At 40.8% G+C, this 19,356-nt stretch overlaps 1 pseudogene; it reads right to left on the bottom strand.

The window, feature by feature from the left end:
* Positions 1–426: 426 nt before the first annotated feature.
* On the bottom strand, positions 427–1,696 carry LOC132357091 (elongation factor 1-alpha 1-like; annotated as a pseudogene).
* Between the last annotated feature and the right edge of the window lie 17,660 nt (positions 1,697–19,356).

Genomic DNA, 19,356 nt, shown 5'->3' with positions numbered 1-19,356 from the left:
CCTACCATGCAATATTTCAAAAGGGATTAATTTAAGCTTGCTTCTTAGAAGGAGCCACTGATCAATATCAGAGCAACTGGCAAGGCCTTATCCCAAGTTAAGTTACTATTCATTTTCTTGGTTTTTCCTGTTGACTGTGGGCTCCAGGATGAATGTAGTTCCAATGCCTTAATCCAAATCAGGGGATAATTTCCTTAAGGAGGGCTTTAACCAATTAAGTACTGATTTTAAAAACTAATAACTTTGCCACACACAAAACAAATGGTCCCCAAAACATTCTCCTTTCCTTCTGAAGATTTTATGATGCATTGTTATCATTAACCAGTCTTTTACTATTAAACTTAAATGACCAATTAAAACAAACAGTTCTGAGACCATTCTTCCACCACTGATTAAGGCTGGGGTGGCAACTATTGGGGATAATATTCATTTAGACTTCTGAGGTTTCTGGGAAGACTTGGTGACCTTGCCAGCTTCAGCTGCCTTCTTGTCCACTGCTTTCACACCCAGAGCAACTATCTGGCTCATGTCACAAACTGCAAAAATGGCCCAGAGGAGGATAGTCAGAGAAGCTCTCAACACACATGGGCTTGCCAGGAACCATATCAACAATGGCAGCATCACCAGTTTTCAAGAATTTGGGGCCATCTTCCAGCTTTTCCCCATAACAATCAATCTTCTTCAGCTCAGCAAACTTGCAAACAATGTGAGCTGTGTGACAACCCAGCACAGGTGCATATCCAGCACTGATTTGGCCTGGATGGTTCAAATAATCTCTTGAGCTGTGCAGCCAGCTGCTTCCATCGGTGGTCATTTTTGCTGTCACCAGCCACATTGCCACAACGAATATCTTTGACAGATATGTCCTTGACATTGAAGCCCACATTGTCCCCAGGAAGGGCTTTACTCAAAGCTTCATGGTACATTTCAACAGACTTTAATTCAGTTGTAATATTGACTGGAGCAAAGGTGACCACCATGCCAGGTTTGAGAATACCAGTCTCCACTCAACCCACAGGGACAGTACCAATACCACCAATTTTGTAGACGTCCTGGAGGGGCAGACACAAGGAATACACTGGCTAGGAATACACTGGCTGGTACTGATAAGTCAATCTGTGGGAGAAGTGCTCCTCTTGCCTCACAGGATGTTGTTTTAGGTTAGGTGTCCCAGCATCCCTTTTTAATGGGATTACTATTGGCCATGTGTTTTTGGCCTTCCCTGGGCTGCTGTTAACACACACTTCTGGTCTTACCCTTTTGTAGACCTTGAGGGTGTGGGAGAGCTCTGTTTCCTTTCCTGGAGTTTTCATGAACACCATCTGTAGGCTTAAAGTGTGTTCTGGTGGGACTCTGTCAAGCTGTTCTGGTGAAAAACTTCAGGGTGAAGTCTATCAAAAAGTTAATCAGCTCATTCTCCACTGTCAATTTTACTGGGGCCCCCTGCAGGGAATTAGTTGCCTCAAGTCCAAGGGAGCCCCTGGGCCTCTTCATTCTTAAGAATCTTCCTCTTTCTACCTTATGAGAGGTTCTTGTCTTTTATTTTCTTCTTATGTTTCAGCCTAGGGCAATCTGTTCTCCAATGTTCTTCCTCCTTACAGTAAGCACATTGTTCCTTCCCCAATAGTGGCTTACCTCTCCTTCGGTTACTCAGCTTCCAGGAATCCAATACCACTGCCAAAAAATGGTGTTTCATTTTGCGTCTTCTTTCTTCTGTTGTTGCTCCCTGTTGAAAACTTTAAAAGCAACATCTACCAATTGATAAGAATTGATTCCAAGTGCACCGTCTAATTTTTGTAACTTTCACCTGATATCTGAGGCACTTTGCCCAAAAAAAGGTCAAATTTACCATTCTAATATTTTAGGGGGCTTCAGGATCTGCATTAAGATGATGTCTGTAGGCCTGATAAGACCTCTCTGAATTTTTGGAAAGGATTTTTATTTTCAGTCTCTTGAATTTTGTTCAAACTCTTTTGCTTTGGTTCCCCTTTTCAAAGCCCTGCCAAGATGCACTAATAAGTAGTGTTCTAATAAGGGCATTCCCTCATTGGGGTCCTAATTTGGTTCGGCTGGGTACTGCCAAGTGGGTTTCAGGTGTAGAGGATCCTCCCTATAAAGGAGGGTTGCAATCTTTCCAATTAAAAAGTCTGAGAAACCCATCTGGCTGATTATTTGCATTTAGCCCCCTATATGAGATAACAGCAATGGAAATTACCCTGCCCTGGGAGTGGCTCCTGGCCCAAATTGGGTGCCCTGTCGGGTCTTAAATTGTGATACCAGACCAAGTCCCTGTGCCCCAGAAACTAACACAGGATTTTCTAATTGATCCCTAGAAGGAGGGGAAGTCCTGAGCTCAGCCGGAGGAGTTAAGATTTGAAGCAACATACCCTCAGTCTCATTCCATTTTCTTATTTTCCCTGATGTAATAGCACACATACTGGCACACAAAGGATTTCATCGTTCTTCCCTGCTTCTTCACAAATAGTTACAGAGTTATTCAAAAGCCACTGTAAAACCATGAATACCAATTGATCATCTCTAACCATTAAAAGGATGCCTTTTTGCTTTGGCCTCAACCAACCAGGATTGCAATGCAATTGAAAAGAAACTTGGTTACTGCTGTGACATAAAACATTTTAAGATAATTACTAAAATTATGACTGACCATTTACCAGGATACATCAGCATTTTAGGAGTTCCATATAGTTTTTTTAAAAATAAATTTTAATTTATTTATTTTATTTTTGTCTGTGTTGGGTCTTTGCTGCGTGCAAGCTTTCTTTAGTTGCGGCAAGCGGGGGCTACTCTTCGTTGCAGTGTATGGGCTTCTCATTGCCGTGGCTTCTCTTGTTGCAGAGCACAGGCTCTAGGCGAGCAGGCTTCAGTAGTTGTGGAACGCAGGCTCAGTAGCTGTGGCTCTCAGGCTATAGAGCACAGGCTTTGTTGTGGCCCACGGGCTTAGTTGCTCCATGGCATGTGGGATCTTCCCAGACCAGGGCTCGAACTCGTGTCCCCTGCCTTGGCAGGTGGATTCTTAACCACTGTGCCACCAGGGAAGCCCAGGAGTTCTATATAGTTTCTAGAATGTGTATATTAATGTTTACCCATATGATACAATCTAAGAAATTTTATCACCACTTACTTGATAATGCTTCCCACATAATTTAATATACCAAATAAGCCTAATTAGTTTAATATTCCTCTCTGCAATAGAAAGAAAACAATCTGAGGTGTTCCAGGGACCCTTTGGAAAACCTCAAATTTAGCTAGAGGTCGAATGAACTTCATTTAGAATTTGATCTTTGGGAAGTTTGTCAAAAATATCAAAAAGTTTTAACCAGTGATAATAAAAGATCAATGGCAAATACAGATCACTTAAAGAAACTCACAATTACCAAAAGCAGTTCAATATTTTAAGAAAACTTTGTCCTCTTAGAGAACCAAATTCAGGTTTTGTACCACTTTACCTTTAAAATTCATTTTCTAATTTAAAATTCATTTTCTAAATTAAGTTCCATCTTATCTTAGCCAATCCTGACCATGCACACAACTCTTTCAGTTTTCCTCCTCCACAAACCTTCCACAATTTTCTGTATCCATATTATATCCATATTAATCTGTTCCTCACTTTCTTTTCCATTTGGAAACAACCAGCTCTAGGACAGAAACACCTTTTCCCCTTTAACAAAAATGCATTTCATTCCTCATACCTTCTTTGCTGAAAACACACATCCTACATCTTTGCATACTGAAATGTTTCCCTTATAATTCTTAACCTTAAAACTTTAATCTCGGGGCTTCCCTGGTGGCGCAGTGGTTGAGAATCTGCCTGCCAATGCAGGGGACACGGGTTTGAGCCCTGGTATGGGAAGATCCCACATGCCGCGGAGCAACTGGGCCCGTGCGCCACAACTACTGAGCCTGCACGTCTGGAGCCTGTGCTCCGCAACGAGAGGCCACGATAGCGAGAGGCCCGCGCACCGCAATGAAGAGTGGCCCCCGCTCGCCGCAACTAGAGAAAGCCCTCGCACAGGAAAGAAGACCCAACACAGCCAAAAATAAATAAATAAATAAATAAATAAATAAATTTATTTAAAAAAAAAACAACTTTAATCTCTAGTGAAAACCAAGAAGCAAGTAATTATAAACTGTCTGTCATACCAGCATTTCCTGATTGACAACTTATGCTTTAGTCATCCTCCCTCAAGAAGGCAAAGGTAGGTAAACTTAGACCTGCCCAGCAATTAATGTTCTAATATTTTATCCTATTTGCAATGACCCAGAGAGACAATGAATTCTCTTCATTTAACTTAGTTTAAAGTTATGAAAATCTAAGTATAAAAAAACAAACAAAACAACTAATACTAAACTTTCATTGGGTTATTTGTATGGAAACATGTTAATATAAATGTTTCAGACATTACATGAAATTTCTAAAAATCTTATATTTGTATTTGTATGGAAATATATATGGAAATATGTTAATATAAATGTTTCAGACATTACATGAAATTTCTAAAAATCATATTTGTATTTGTATGGAAATATGTATGGAAATATGTTAATATAAATGTTTCAGACATTACATGAAATTTCTAAAAATCTTATATTTGTACTTGTATGGAAATATGTATGGAAATATGTCAATATAAATGTTTCAGACATTACATGAAATTTCTAAAAATCTTATATGTTATGGTATAATGTTATAAGTAATAATCCTAGTTATTACTTTAAAATGTATATCTCAGAAATAACTAAAAAAAAAAAAAAAAAAATAAAGTTATGAAAATCTAGAGAGACTATTTTTAGCACAGGGAGACCATCTCAGTGCTTTGTGACCACCTAGAGGGGTGGGATAGGGAGGGTGGGAGGGAGATGCAAGAGGGAGGGGATATGGAGATATATGTATACGTATAGCTGATTCACTTTGTTATACAGCAGAAACTAACACAACAATGTAAAGCAATTATACTCCAATAAAGATGTTAATAAATAAATAAATAAAAGGGGAAATAAAAATTTTAAAAAAAGAAATACAGTGCATTTATTTTAATGATTGTATTTTTCTCCATATACAAACCCTACTTATGACATAATACCTTGTGATGTAAGGATAGTAGATAGTCAATAAATTTTTATTGTTTAAAAAAAATAAAATATATAAATAAAAGAAGAGAGTATTTTAGATAGACATTCCCAGAACATAATTATTCCTATAGAGTTAATCTAAAACTCTTACCTCATTTACCTCTATTTTATTTACTTAAAACCTTTGTCATATTATTTTTCTTGCTGACAAACTTTGTAACAGGAATAAGTCTTATTTGATTTCTAGTAAACCTAGGTACAATAAAAGTATTACACTTAATGTTGATGACTCTAAAGACATAACTATATCAATCAAACCAACAGGCTTAAGCTAAATTTAATACAAAATATTAATTCAATACTGAATATTTCCTAGATCACATGAACCCAAGATTAATTCTGGCCAGTTTCTTTTATATATAAGTATTTATGTAAGTGCTTAATTTCCTTTAAGCCAGTTAAACAGAGCTCTTTTACAAATTAATTTTGGCAATACCACACATCTATAATATGTACAAACACACAAACATAGGGACCTCAGAGTTCCCATTCCAAAATTTCAGCCATGAGTCAGGTACAACATTGTAAAACCCATCAGTTACAAAAGAGGTTGGATTAAAATTGGGTTTCTGGTAGATGGGACAAATCAAGGTCACCTGTCTAGATGGCTAAGCCCTTTTAACTAATATTTATGGAAAATACACTTCTATTTCTATTTGTAGCTTGTGGTGATTTTAGGAAACAACTGGAACCTTCCTTTTCTTCCTGGGAATGTCCCACTCTTGGACAAGAACAGTTTTTTTTTTCTGTTCCTTTCCTCCATTTGACATCAGTAAAAGTTTTAAATATCACAAAACTGATTTGGCTGTAAATGGAGAAACAGCACCAAACAAAATGAAACAAAAAACCCAAAGGACAAACAGAAAACCCTAAATAAACCCTCAAGTTTGGTCTTGGGTTTTTACATATACCAACGACACAAGAGACCATAAATGACATAATTAACACAGCAAGGATAGCAGTACATGGTGCACAGGGTCCCAGGATAAACCTGCCTAAGCCCCTTGTGGAGATCCTAACAGGTACTGTGGCCACACATTGTTACAATAAAATATCATCTTCCTCTCACCCATGGGTTTATAGCTGTGATCAGGGCACTTATCAAAAATGCACCTCAGAGGACTTTCCTTAGGGATAGTTGAAACATTCCCTATTTTTAGAGACAGAAATTCAAGACAAACAAAACACAAGCTGCACACACAAATGCTAGCATCCAAAGAAACAAACGAACCAGTTCACAGATCAGGTAGAAGTCCAACAACTCTTTCCTCTCTCCAACAGGATACCCAACTCAAATACAAAACAAATTGGCTTATTCTGGAGAAAAAGCCCCAAACGGAAGGAAATAAAGTTTCTGGCTGTACACACTGGAGTGACTTACCCTACTGTGTGGAGCCTGTTGGCTCCCAAATGTCAATTCCTTGCTCCAACTGCCTAGTGCTGGGGCAGCCGGTGCTGCTTTGGGGAATTTTGAAGGGATGATCTTCAGGACAAGTGGTTCCGGCAGCTGCTAGGGCCTTATCCCAAAATTCCCCAACTAGGGCCAGCTGGCCTTGAGCAGCAAGGCTCCTGGCTGGCTGTACCAAAATTTGTTACCAAGTTTATGCTTGTACTGCTCACTGCAGAACAGGCCAATAAACAGATGAACTGTTGGGGCAAAGAATAATGACTTTATTCAAAAAGCCAGCAGACTGAGAAGATGGTGACTCATGTCCCAAAAAACCATCTTGCCTGAGTTAGAATTCAGGCTTCTTTTATGCTAAAAGGGGAGGGAGTAAAGTCAAACATTTCCTGATTCCGGTCAGCCTCCAGAGGGGATGTGTTCATTTCTTCCCTTCCTGCAGTCATTCACAGGTGGGCCTGGTCAAGATGTTCCCTGTGAGCTAAACAAAGGTATTTTAGTTAAAGCTCATTAACTGGGAGGCGGGGTTCCCAGAGATGGGCTATAATGTATAATTTAAGCTTACAGGCAACATCCCTTCAGTGATTAACTTATAATAGAATACAAAGGTTCTTCCCTGTTACATTATTATTGGGGGAGTGGAAGGTACAAACTATTGGGTGTAAGATAGGCTCAAGGATGTTATTGTACAACATGGGGGAATATAGCCAATATTTTGTAATAACTATAAATTAACCTTTTTAAATTGTATAAAATTTTTAAAAATGTTATTTACCCACCACTGGCCTCATGTAAGATATGAATCTTGCCAATCAGAACAGCCAGAGGTTCTGGGTGCCTCACAAACCTTTGTGCTTGTTCAAACCACCATCTTTGTTCTTAGTGGCCCCAGGAAATTAGGATGTGCCAAGTCCCATCAGTGTCCCAAGAGAGGTAAGACAGAAGCCAGTCCCTTGAGTAGCAGCTAGAAATGTCAGGGTGCTAGATGTGTGGTCCAATTCCTTCTCTTCTCATGGAGAAGCTGGGAGCTGGAGTTTATCACCCACTCACTCTGCACTCTGCCAGAAAGAGGATCTATTACAAATACTTACACTCTCGTTCAGACCACACACTATTTTAACTTGTTGTTTTGCTTTTGATCACGCCCAGGGGCCTAGCAAATGCTAGGTTGTGTCGGCTCTCAGAGACAGGTGGGTTAGCTGGGGGGCTGGTTCTCTCTCTTGAACAAGCTAGGCTGAGGAGGTATAGGAAGTGCCCACCCAGCTGTTTAAATTCCCAGAAGACTTATGATTATTGATTAAAGCCACCTCTTAGTTCTCCGTGGTCCCAGGAGACTAGCAAATGCTGGGCCCTGTCAACTCCCAGAGATAGGCTAGTTAGAAGCCAGTCCCTATGGTACAGATATAAAAGCTGGGGCACTAGATATGTGGTCCAACTCCTTCTAGGGAGAAACTGGAGGCTTGGTTTTATCACTGGAGGTAGTTGGTGGGAGAAGGCACACGAAGTCCCCACATGCCTGTTTGGGCTCCTGGAAGACTATTAATTGCCTGTTCTATCAGTTCACAGATGCAGGCTAATAAGAAGCCTGACCTTCAGCTAGCAGCTGAAAATGCAGGGACATTAGGCAGTCAAATCTCTTCCAGGGAGAAACTGGAAGCTGGGCATTTTTGCCTCTTGTTCGGCACTGAGTCCAGGGGGATAACTGTGGGAAGTGCTTATTCCAGATTAGTCATTAGCTGTATGAGCTTCTGGTCCTCCATTTCTCCCTCCTCATTCCTTCTCATGTTCTATGAGTAGTGAGAAGATTATGGACATATAAGTGAACTGCCTTAGAGACTGTCATGGAAAAGACATTCTACACACTCAAGACCTTACCATAAGAGAAAGCTGAGCTGTAAAACTCAGAATAGTAAAATTCTGTCATCATCTATTAATCCAAAGTTGCTTCTGAAGGGCCACATGTCCCAGGGAGAAGAAGAAAGAGGAATATCGTTGATGCTTGAACAATGCAGGGGTTAGGGTCACTGACCCTCTGTGCAGTCAAAAGTCAGTGTATAACTTTATAGTCAGCCCTCAGTATCTGAGATTCTGCATCCAAGGATTCAACCAACTGAAGATTGTGTGGTACTGTAGTACATATTTATTGAAAAGTATCTTCCTGAAAGTGGACCTGTGCAGTTCAAACCCATGTTGTTCAAAGGTCAACTGTTAACCCTTTATAAGCAAACTTTCCTCTACACTGCTTCATTATACAAAGACAAAATTAAGAACTATAACCATGAACGCTTGTCAGTGATCTTCAATTTATGTCAGGAGGAAGGCCAGATTAAAATTCACCTAACATTGATTAACTATTCACTGTGTACAAGTGATTCTCCTAGGCTTTTTTTTTTTTTTTTAGCTCATTTAACAAAGCTCACACATTGATGATAAGGGTTTCTTGAAAGTGGAGTCATAACAGACAATTAATTTTAGTTCTGGTCCATTGCCTCCAGGCCTTTATATTAACACTTAATTTGCTCTCAGATTTTAAATCAAAGAACTGCCCCTCTCTGTCTCGAGTCTAACCTACAAACAGGTTAGTACTATCATCCCAACTTTTCAACATTAATATTGGAAATACTGAAGCATGATTTGGGAGAATGTACAGCTGTCCTTGAGCCTATTCTGACTTGGAAACCAAAGAAGCCCTTGCCTCTCCCTGAAGCCAAGAGGACTTGAGTTAAACCTCGACTTTTTTATGGGCTACAGCAGGAAGAACAAGGAAGACCTTAGGAACTAAGGTATTGGCTACTGCAGTCCCTTCTGGAGTTACTGAAAGGGCTCTTGGTCTCTACTAGGACAGTGCCTGGTTGTGGGCAGAACAAGGTTTTGATAAAATTCAAGTGTTGGATAAGTCCTTGGAAATCATCTTATTTCCCCACCTTCAGCCTGTTTTGCAGGTAGGGAAAGCAAATCCCAGAGAGAGCATATACAGTTCTAAGAGGAAGCTGATCACCCATCATAGTCACTGAGTGGGCATAGTAATGCTCTGTGCAAAGGCATAAAGTAACACTGCCCCTTTAAAAGTAATGTTTATGATTTCTTCTCTAATGTTGAGAAATATAAAGAAAAAAGTAGTCCATAATTTCACTGTCCAGTTGACTCTTCCCCCCATTGTCTTTTTTTACTAAGTAAAAATAATGCATGAACATGGTTAAAATACAGAAATATTACAAAAATAAAAGTAAAAGCCACCTTCCCCTAAAGTTCCTCTCTTCAGAAATGACCACTGTTAACAGTTTCTTTTGATTCCTTGGGGAAAAAATATGCATATACGTGGATTTTTGTTTCTGCATATTGTCTTATACATTTTTATTTATATAAAGGAAAATACTATGCATACAGCTATGTGTCTCACTTAATCACTTCATTTATCTTGGAGATCCTTCTATACCATGATATACTGGTATATGTCAAAAACTCTGTTTTTAATTGGCAGTTTTGTGTTTAATCATGTAGACATATTGAGTCATTTAACTGTGCCTTTACTGATGGATGCCGTGTTTCTATTTCTTTACTATTACAAACTGATTCAATGAACATCTTTGTCTATATACCTTGGGGCACTTTTGCAAGTACAGCCAGAACCTAGAAGATTGCCTGTCACATTGTAGGCATTCAGATATTTGTTGAATGAACATCCATAGAGATTTTTAGCAATAAGAAATGCTGAGTGAAAGGTATGTGCATTTGATATTTTCACATTGCCAAGATTCCCTCCAGAAGGAGTTCTTCAGTTTACACTCCCAGAAAGTGTTTGAATGCCCAGGCATGCTGTAACCTACATAACAGCCTCTTGAAGAATTATTGGGGCAGAAAATAATCATAGCCCAACCAATCCTAGCTACCAGATGTAGCTATTGTGCTTTTGAAGAATAAGTGTAACAGTTCCTGGGAGGGTTGTAACACTTAAAACAAGAAGGAAACCTGAACAAGAGAAATGATCCTGAACAGACCCAGGGAGAACAGAGGCCTGGAGAAACATCTATTGAGGTATATCTACAACTCCTGCAGTCTTTCTGAATCCTGCATCTCTTCAAAGGTTCTATGGAAATCTGCCTTGGGGATGTCTAATCTACTTCTCTCTAATTGGAATTTGGGTTACTATCTAGCGCGGGCAGAGAGGAGGCAATGGGCAGGCTGCATTCCCCTAAGCAACTTGTGATTTCCAAGGATACAGCACCACTGTACTGGTGTGCATTCTCTGTGAACAACTAAGGGCTTTTCGTTGAGGACAAACTCCGTGATTTTCTGGAGCATGTGGGTAGCCCCTCCCCTCCTCTCTCTCTTGCCTTCTGCCTTGGGCTCTGTTTTCTATCAGACGTGAAGCAAAAAAATGTGAGCAGCCAAAGAGTAGGCCTCCTTACCAAGGCTGCTATGGGAGCTGCAGCATTAATTTTCATGACTTCAGTCCAAAGGACCTAGCCTGGATCCCACCCTTGAAACTTCGGGTGGGGCTCGCCAAATTCAGGAGTGTATGTGCTGGGAGGAGAGAGTGCATAAGTAGGGGAGGACACAGATATCCTGCAACCTCTGGGCCTTTGTGGATCATGGAATCTAGGGGACATGCCTTGCAGGGGTCCCAGGCAGACATGAAGGGACAGACCTGGAGGCTGGAATGGCCAAGGTACCATTCAGAGTGGAGCTTTCTCTCGGGTTCCTGTGTAAATCCTGCGTGTCCACAGTTGTAGCCCCACCAGTCCCAGAGATAGTCCAGGAATTAACATAGGGGCAACCTTTGGGGTGCAAGACTAAAGAGAACACAGTGTCGGTCCCCCTGTCCTACCTCTCCTCAGCGGTGGCCCTTGGAAACTGAGCAGGATTTCCAAAGCATGTGAAGTCATCCCCTTGCCCTCTGAGTTACTACCTCAGTCCCAGAGAGGTGGTGGGCTGATAGCAACCCATAACTGGCAGCAGTTCTGATGTCTCTAAGTTAGGTGCCTCAAGTGGTCTCCCCACAAAGACCCTGGAGAAGTCCACTTCTCTCCCTGTTCCTTTCTCTCACAGGGCAGGCACAGCAGGAGTGGGCGTCCAATCTTCTGAAGTACCTTAGTGTTACAGGGCCCTGCTGGTCTCCTGCCTGTTGGCTTTGCTCTCTGGCTGCACTTTGCCCTGAGAGCAAAGAATTTAATGTCTGCCTTGGGTACCTATGGCCACAGCTAGATGGCCAGATTCTGATTTATCTGGGCTCTGATGCGTTTTGTACTTGTCACTGAGAGACTGAATATACAAACAGACAATGGCCAGATCATATATGTCAATAGAACTCTGACACAGGTAAGAAGCCCAGGAAACCAAACCATAAACTGCAGCAACCAGCCCAGGAAGCCAAACTATAATCTCTGTAGCAACTGGCACAGAATGGTCATAACTTGGTCACTGACTGCCAGTTTCCTTAATTTTGTTCCACTTCCAACTCAGGACCAACCAGGAAAAACCAAATGTGCTCCCCAAACCAATCACATAAGATTTCAAGCTTCTTGTTAGCCTGCTTCCAGCTTCTCCATGCCAACAACTTCTAAAAAGAGCATACCTGAAGCTTCCTCTTTTTTGACTCCCCTGTGAGAAAGCTTTCCCACTCCACTGATAGCCTCTGAGCTCTACCAAACATAAGTGATAATGGCTGACTCCCTTGCTATAGCAAGGTCTGAATAATAGCTGTTTATTTTCATATGGGTGATCTTAGTTTATTTCTATGGTTTTCCTAGAGGCTTCACCCGGACATGATTTACACTGCCCATACCACAGTACCTCAGGCTTAGATGTGCAGCACCCATGTAGGGCCCTGTGCTTTTCTGCTCACTACATGTCAAGTCCACACGGATTTTGTAAGTAAGTACCAGATATGAACTCCATTGTCTGTATCTTAAGTTCCTTGTCTATTCTCAGTTTGCTACCTGGGTTTTGATACCGGCTGACATTTATTTGGCATCCTCAGTATAAATAGGACTTTCCTTTCATACAGTTTTTCCCTCTTTTGTGCCTCTACTTTGTGTTGTGTTTTGTAATAGTGTCATTTATCATAATGAGAATCACGGGTAGAACACTGAAGCAGGTCCTATAAGCCTCACAAGCCAGTGAGTTTTTGATTCTCAATGGACTGGTTCCATCCAGATGAAATCTGCTGTGAGTCACCAGTAAAACAAGATAAAATTCTCCTTCAATTCTGATATTTTTGTCCTGAGAGCTTGGCTTTCATTCAGAGAGAGCATTCTCTTTGGCTTTCCATCTGCCTGGTGGCACAAATTCTTGGGTCTGTGTTCAGAGGTGGCTAACCATTAGGTTGGGGGGGGGCCTGAGATACAAATTGTAATTTCAACTAAAAGTAGCTACTTTTCATGGGGCTGTATACTTTTAAATTCTCACCTTCTCTAGGAAAAACTCCTGATATCTATATCCTCTCATTATAATTTTAACTGTGCCTATTTCTCTAAATGGCATAACTTCATACAGGATGGTTTGGGATTTCAATGGGGGAACATTTGAATTGAACAAAATCATTCATTTGTGAGGCTCCTTAGAAGAGAAAAGGAATAATATTTCTCAGGCCCAATGGGAAGCAGTTTTTTATTGGTAAGCAAAGGCCTTCAAACAAAATTCTGATTTGGGAATTGTATCACTAAAAGATTCTTTAGCCAAAGCTAGGGAGAAATTTGATGAAGTTAAGCAACAACAAACTAGATTCATTTCCCTAGTTAGTGCTCCCACTCCTTGCCTTCTAGTTGTCTTCCTATATCATCTCTTTCTCTTTGCAACACAAATGTCCATCAATGACAGGTGGATAAATATGTGGTACATACATACAATGGAATGTTATTTAACTATCAAAAAGAATGAGGTACTGCTATATTGTACAAGGATGAAACTTGATACCATTATACTAAATGAAAGTAGCCAGGCCCCTCAAAAAACACATATTGTAAGACAGTTGTGGGGATTTCTAGGTTTCACTGGATATTTAGGTTATGGTTGTCAAGTTTTTTCTGATATTTTGACACCTCTTTATGAATTGACTAAATGCATAGTAAAAGACTCTCCTCTGGGAATCCAAACATGAACAGGTCTTCTGTAACCTTAAGAAGTTCTTCAGTAGCCTCCTTTCCTAGGCATCTCTAACTACAAAAAAAGGCTTTTTGTCTACTTGTTCATCAGGACAAATGCTTAGGCTTCATGGGACCCACCAAAAAACATTGTATACTAGGACCTAGATGCAAAGGTTTATCCACTTTTGCCATAGGGCAATAGCTGCCACTGTAAAACTTGCTGATGCTTCTGCTGAATTAGTTCTAGGATCCACACTTCAGCTCTTGGTTTCTCATGCAGCAAAGACATTACTACTGACTGAGAACAAACAACACATTTCACCTATGAATTAATCTCTGTTACTCTCTCTCTCTGTCATGTTACTATTTACCACTGCAAAACCCTGACTCCTGCCACTCTCCTTCTGCCAATAGAAGAAGGGGGACCCCACAATTGTCTTACCAAAGCTGGGTCATCTCTCTTTTTTTTTTAAGATATAAAGCATTAAAAAATTTACTCTTTTAAAATGTGAAATCCATTGGTTCTTAGCGTACACACAGTTATGCAACTACCACAACTATCTAATTCAAGGATATTTTACTCACTCCAAAAAGAAACCCTGTACCTAGTAAAAGTCACTCATCATTCTTCCCCTCCCCCCAGCCCTTGGCAACCACAAATCTGCTTTTGGTCTCTATGGATTTGCCTATTTGGCACATTTCTTATAAATGGAATTGTACAAAATGTGCATTTTTTGGTCTGGTTTCTTTCATTAAGCATAATGGTATCAAGGTTCATACATGTTGCAGCACACATCCGTACATAATTCAGGTCATTTTTTTAAACATCTTTATTGGAGTATAATTGCTTTACAATGTTGTGTTAGTTTCTGCTGTATAACAAAGAGAATCAGCTATATGTATACATATATCCCCATATCCCCTCCCTCTTGCGTCTCCCTCCCACCCTCCCTATCTCACCCCTCTAAGTGGTCACAAAGCACCAAGCTGATCTCCCCATGTGATGCAGCTGCTTCCCACTAGCTATCTATTTTACATTTGGTAGTGTATATATGTCAATGCTACTCTCTCATTTCGTCCCAGCTTACCCTTCCCCCTCCCCGTGTCCTCAAGTCCCCTTTCTATGTCTAATTCAGGTCAGCATGCAGTGAATTCTCTCAGTTTTTGTTTTTGGAGATTTTGGGAATCTCCTTTTTTTAAACTTTATTTTTTCATTGTGGCAAAATACACATAATATGATATTAACCATTTTAAAGTGTACAATTTGGTGACATTAACTACATTCACACTTTGGTGAAATCATCAGCACTATCTAGTTCAAAAATTTTTTCATCATCCCAAATGGAAACCCCATACCCACTAAGCAGGCACGCCATATTATCCCCTCCCCAAGCCCATGGAAATCACAAATCCACCCTTTGTCTCCATGGATTTGTCTATTCTGTGTATTTCATATATATGGAATCATAAAATATGGGGCTTTTTGTGTCTGGCTTCTTTTACTTAGCATGCTTTTGAGGTTCACGCATATCATAGCATGTATCAGTATTTCATTACATTTTATTGCTGAATAATATTTCATTGTGTGGACATACCACTTTTTTTTTTTTGGCTGCACTGCAAGGCTTGCAGGATCTTAGTTCCCTGACCAGGGATTGAATCTGGGCCATGGCACTGAAAGTGCTGAGTTCTAACCACTGGACCACCAGGGAACTCCCTGGAAATACCACATTTTATTTACCCATTCATCAGATGTTTCCAACGTTTGGCTCTTCTCAAGAGTGCTGCTATGAACATTTGTGTACAAGTTTTTGTCTGAACACCAGGTGTCCATTCTTTTGGGAATAAGTCTAGGAATGGAATGGCTAGGTCACATGATAATTCTAATATTACCTTGTTAAAGAACAACCAAACTATTTTTCAGTGGCAGCACTATTTTACATTACCAACAGAAAAGTACATATGTTCCGATTTCTCCACATCCTTGAAAACACTCTTTATTTTCCCCTCTGTTTTTTTATTATGGTCATCCTAGTGGGTATGAAATGATATATCACTGTGGTTTTTATTTGCATTTCCCTAATGAAAATGATGTTGAGCATCTCTTACTGAGCTTGTTGGCCATCAGTGTATTTACTTTGGAGTCAAGTCCTTTTCCCATTTTAAAATTGTGTTGTTTTCCTTTGGTTGTTGAGTTATAAGAAAGTGTGTGTATATATATTCTGAATACTAGACACTTATCATATATATAACTTATAAATATTTTCCCATTCTGTGGGCTGTCTTTTTACTCTCTTGATCATGTCCTTTGATGTACGCAAGTTTTTAATTTGGATGAAGTCTAGTTTATCTTTTTTTTTTTTTTTTTTGCTGCTTATACTTTTGGTGTTATATCTAAGAAAACACTACTAAATACAAAATCATGAATATTTACTTCTATGTTTTCTTCTAAGGGTTTTATGGTTTTAGCGTTTATATTTAGGTCTTTGATCCATTGTGAGTTAATTTTTTGTATATGAGTGGGGAAGGGGTCCAACTTCATTTTTTGCATGTAGTGATCCAGTTATCATCATAGGACCATTTGTTAAAGAAATTGTTCATTCCCTGTTGAATGGTCTTGGCACTCTTGTCAAATATCAATTGAACATAGGTCAGATCAAGATGGCAGAGTAGGAGGATGTGGAGCTCACCTCCCCCAACAAACACATGAAAAATACATCTACATGTGGAACAATTCTCATGGATAATTAACTGGAAACTGACAGAAGAATTCCTATACAACCAAAGCTGCAAGAAAGATTTCCACATAAACGGGTAGGATGAAAAAAAAGGCATAAGGTTGGGACCTCTACCCTGAAAGGAAGAAGTCTACACAGGTGGACCCTCACCCTAGGGAGTCAGTGGGTCAAGCCACAGATGGGCATCCCAGTCTTGGGGTCCAATGTGGAGGAGACACGACCCTTTGGCTGCGGGAAGAACCACTGGGACAGATAGAAGGGCTGGAGAAGCCTAGACTGTACTTGCAAAGAGTGTGTGTGCTGGCTTGGAACAGACAGGGTGGAGAGAGCTTTGCATTGGCAGCTGCCACCTTGCCACACTCTCCAATCTGAGTTGAGTGAACACCCCAGCCTTGCTCACTCCACACCACACCTTGGCAGGAGATCTGGGTCAGCCGGGCCCTGGGAAAAGACTCAGTCTAGCTACACAGAGACAGCCCAGGAAGCCTGGGGTGTGGTCTGGGTAGGGCAATGGCAGCCACTGTCAATGCTCACTCAAGCTGCTCCACAAGAGACACTGTGCCCAGGGTGCCATGGTCTATTTCCCAGCTGAGCAAGGGCTCTGGCTCCGCCTACTCTATGCCACAGCTTGGCACTGGACCTGGGGCAGAAAGGTCCTGGGAGAAGACTACCACCGAGGCAGCCCAGATCTCTGATGGCAGAACAGCCACCTCAATTCCTGCCACCACAACACCCCACGCCCCACTCTCAGCCTAGTGAATGCTCTAGCCCCACCCACTCCATGCCACAGCCTTACACTAGATCAGGGATGACCAAAACAGGGGAAGAGATGTGACCTTGGGCTGCATCAGAGCAGAGCTGTGGACACCTACACAGGCAGTGCATTGGTCCTCTGTTAATGCAAGGGCCTCACTTGCTTCAGCAACCCTCTCTTTTGGGGCAGGGCACACACTCAAAGGAAACAGAGCCTCATCAAGCCTAGCCCTCAGGGCTTCTACTCTAACAACTGGGGAGCAGACTGAGCCCATGACAGGACAGTGACAGCCATAAAGCAAAGAGGAACTCCCACTTCACACCCTGCACAAGCTTTAGATCTTCCAAAACCAACCACACCCCCTATAAATGTGATAGCAGCCAGCACACACTGAGGAAAGCTGTGGCTAACATCCATATAAAAACCAGCCCTTGCACCAAAGACATTGGACACACATAGTCTACACATGGATGCTCCCACATAAAAACACTCCTCTAAAACCAGAATAGATAACTGTTTTTCCTAAATTCATAGAGATAGAGAAAGTTAAGTAAAATGGAAATGGCAGAGGAACTATTCCCAATTTAAAAAGCAAGAGAGGGGCTTCCCTGGTGGCACAGTGGTTAAGAATACACCTGCCAGTGCAGGGGACAGGGGTTTGAGCCCTGGTCCAGGAAGAACCCACATGCTGTGGAGCAACTAAGCCCGTGCACCACAACTACTGAGCCTGTGCTCTAGAGCCCATGAGCCACAACTACTGAGCCCACACACCATGACTATTGAAGCCTGCACACCCTAGAGCCCATGTGCCACAACTACTGAGCCCATGTGCTGCAACTACTGAAGCCTGCACTCCTACAGCCCGTGCACCACAAGATAAGCCACCACAATGAGAAGCCAGCGCACTGCAATGAAGAGTAGCCCCTGCTCTCCACAATTAGAGAAAGCCCACGTGCAGCAACAAAGACCCAATGCAGCCAAAAATAAATAAAATAAATAAAAAATTTTTAAGTAAATAAATAAATAAAAAGCAAGAGAAAGCCCCCTGAAAGAATAAATAAAGAAACAGAGCTCGCCAAACTACCAGACCCAGAGTTCAAAAAGGTGGTAATAAAAATGCTAACTGAATTAAGAAAGATTATCAATAGAAATGCAGATCACTGTAACAAGGATCTAAAAACTATAAAGATGAACCAATAAAAATAGATAATTTGATTTCTGGGATACAAAGCAATCTAGAAGAAATGAATAGCTGACTAAATGACACAGAAGCAAATAATCTGAAAGACAGAATAATGGAAATCACCCAATCGGAACAGCAGACAGAGACACAAATGCAAAAAAATAAAAGCAGAATAAAAGGTCTATGGGATAATATAAAATGTGCCACCTTACACACGATAGTGGTTCCAGAAAGAGAAGAGAGAAGGAGGTCAAAAAAGTATTTGAGGAAATTTTGGCTGAAAACATCCCAAACCTAAAAAAGAAACAGATATCCAGGTACAGGAAGCACAGAGCGTCCTAAGCAAGATGAATACAAACACACCTACACCAAGACATACTGTAATCAAAATGGCAAATGTTAAAGATAAAGAGAGGATTCTAAAGCCAGAAAGAGAAAAACAGAGTCATTTACAAAGGAACCCCCATAAGGTTATCAGCTGATTTCTCTGCAGAAACTTTGCAGGTCAGAAAGGAGTGGCATGATATATTCAAAGTCCTGAAAGGGAAAAACCTACAACCTAGGATACTCTACCCAGCAAGATTATCATTTAGAATAGAAGGAGAGATAAAGAATTGCTCAGACAAGCAAAGATTAAAAGAATCCAACAAGCTGCACAGTACAGCCAAAATAAAATGAATGAATGAATAAATAAATAAGCCAGTACATAGATTGAAAAACAATGAAAAATATTTTGTAAAAGTGATTATAATTACAATGAACAGGAGAGTGATCAAAATGGCAGAGTAGGACATGAAGTTCACCCCCTCCCACAAACACATCAAAAAATACATCTACACGTGGAAAAGTTCTCACAGAATACCTGCTGAGCACTGGCAGAAGACCTCAGACTTCTGAAAAGACAAAAAGAATCCCCATGTAACTGGGTAGGACAAAAGAAAAAACAGAGAGAGAGAGAGAGAAAGGAATCTGGATGGGACCTGTGCCCCTAGGAGGGAGTTGTGAAAGAGGAAAAGCTCTCACACTCTGGGGAGCCCCCTCAC

The sequence above is a fragment of the Balaenoptera ricei genome, chromosome X, assembly GCF_028023285.1.
Source record: "Balaenoptera ricei isolate mBalRic1 chromosome X, mBalRic1.hap2, whole genome shotgun sequence".
Lineage (NCBI taxonomy): Eukaryota > Metazoa > Chordata > Mammalia > Artiodactyla > Balaenopteridae > Balaenoptera > Balaenoptera ricei.
Note: the sequence above shows the minus strand (reverse complement) of the source record. Positions and strands in the feature narration are given on the sequence as shown.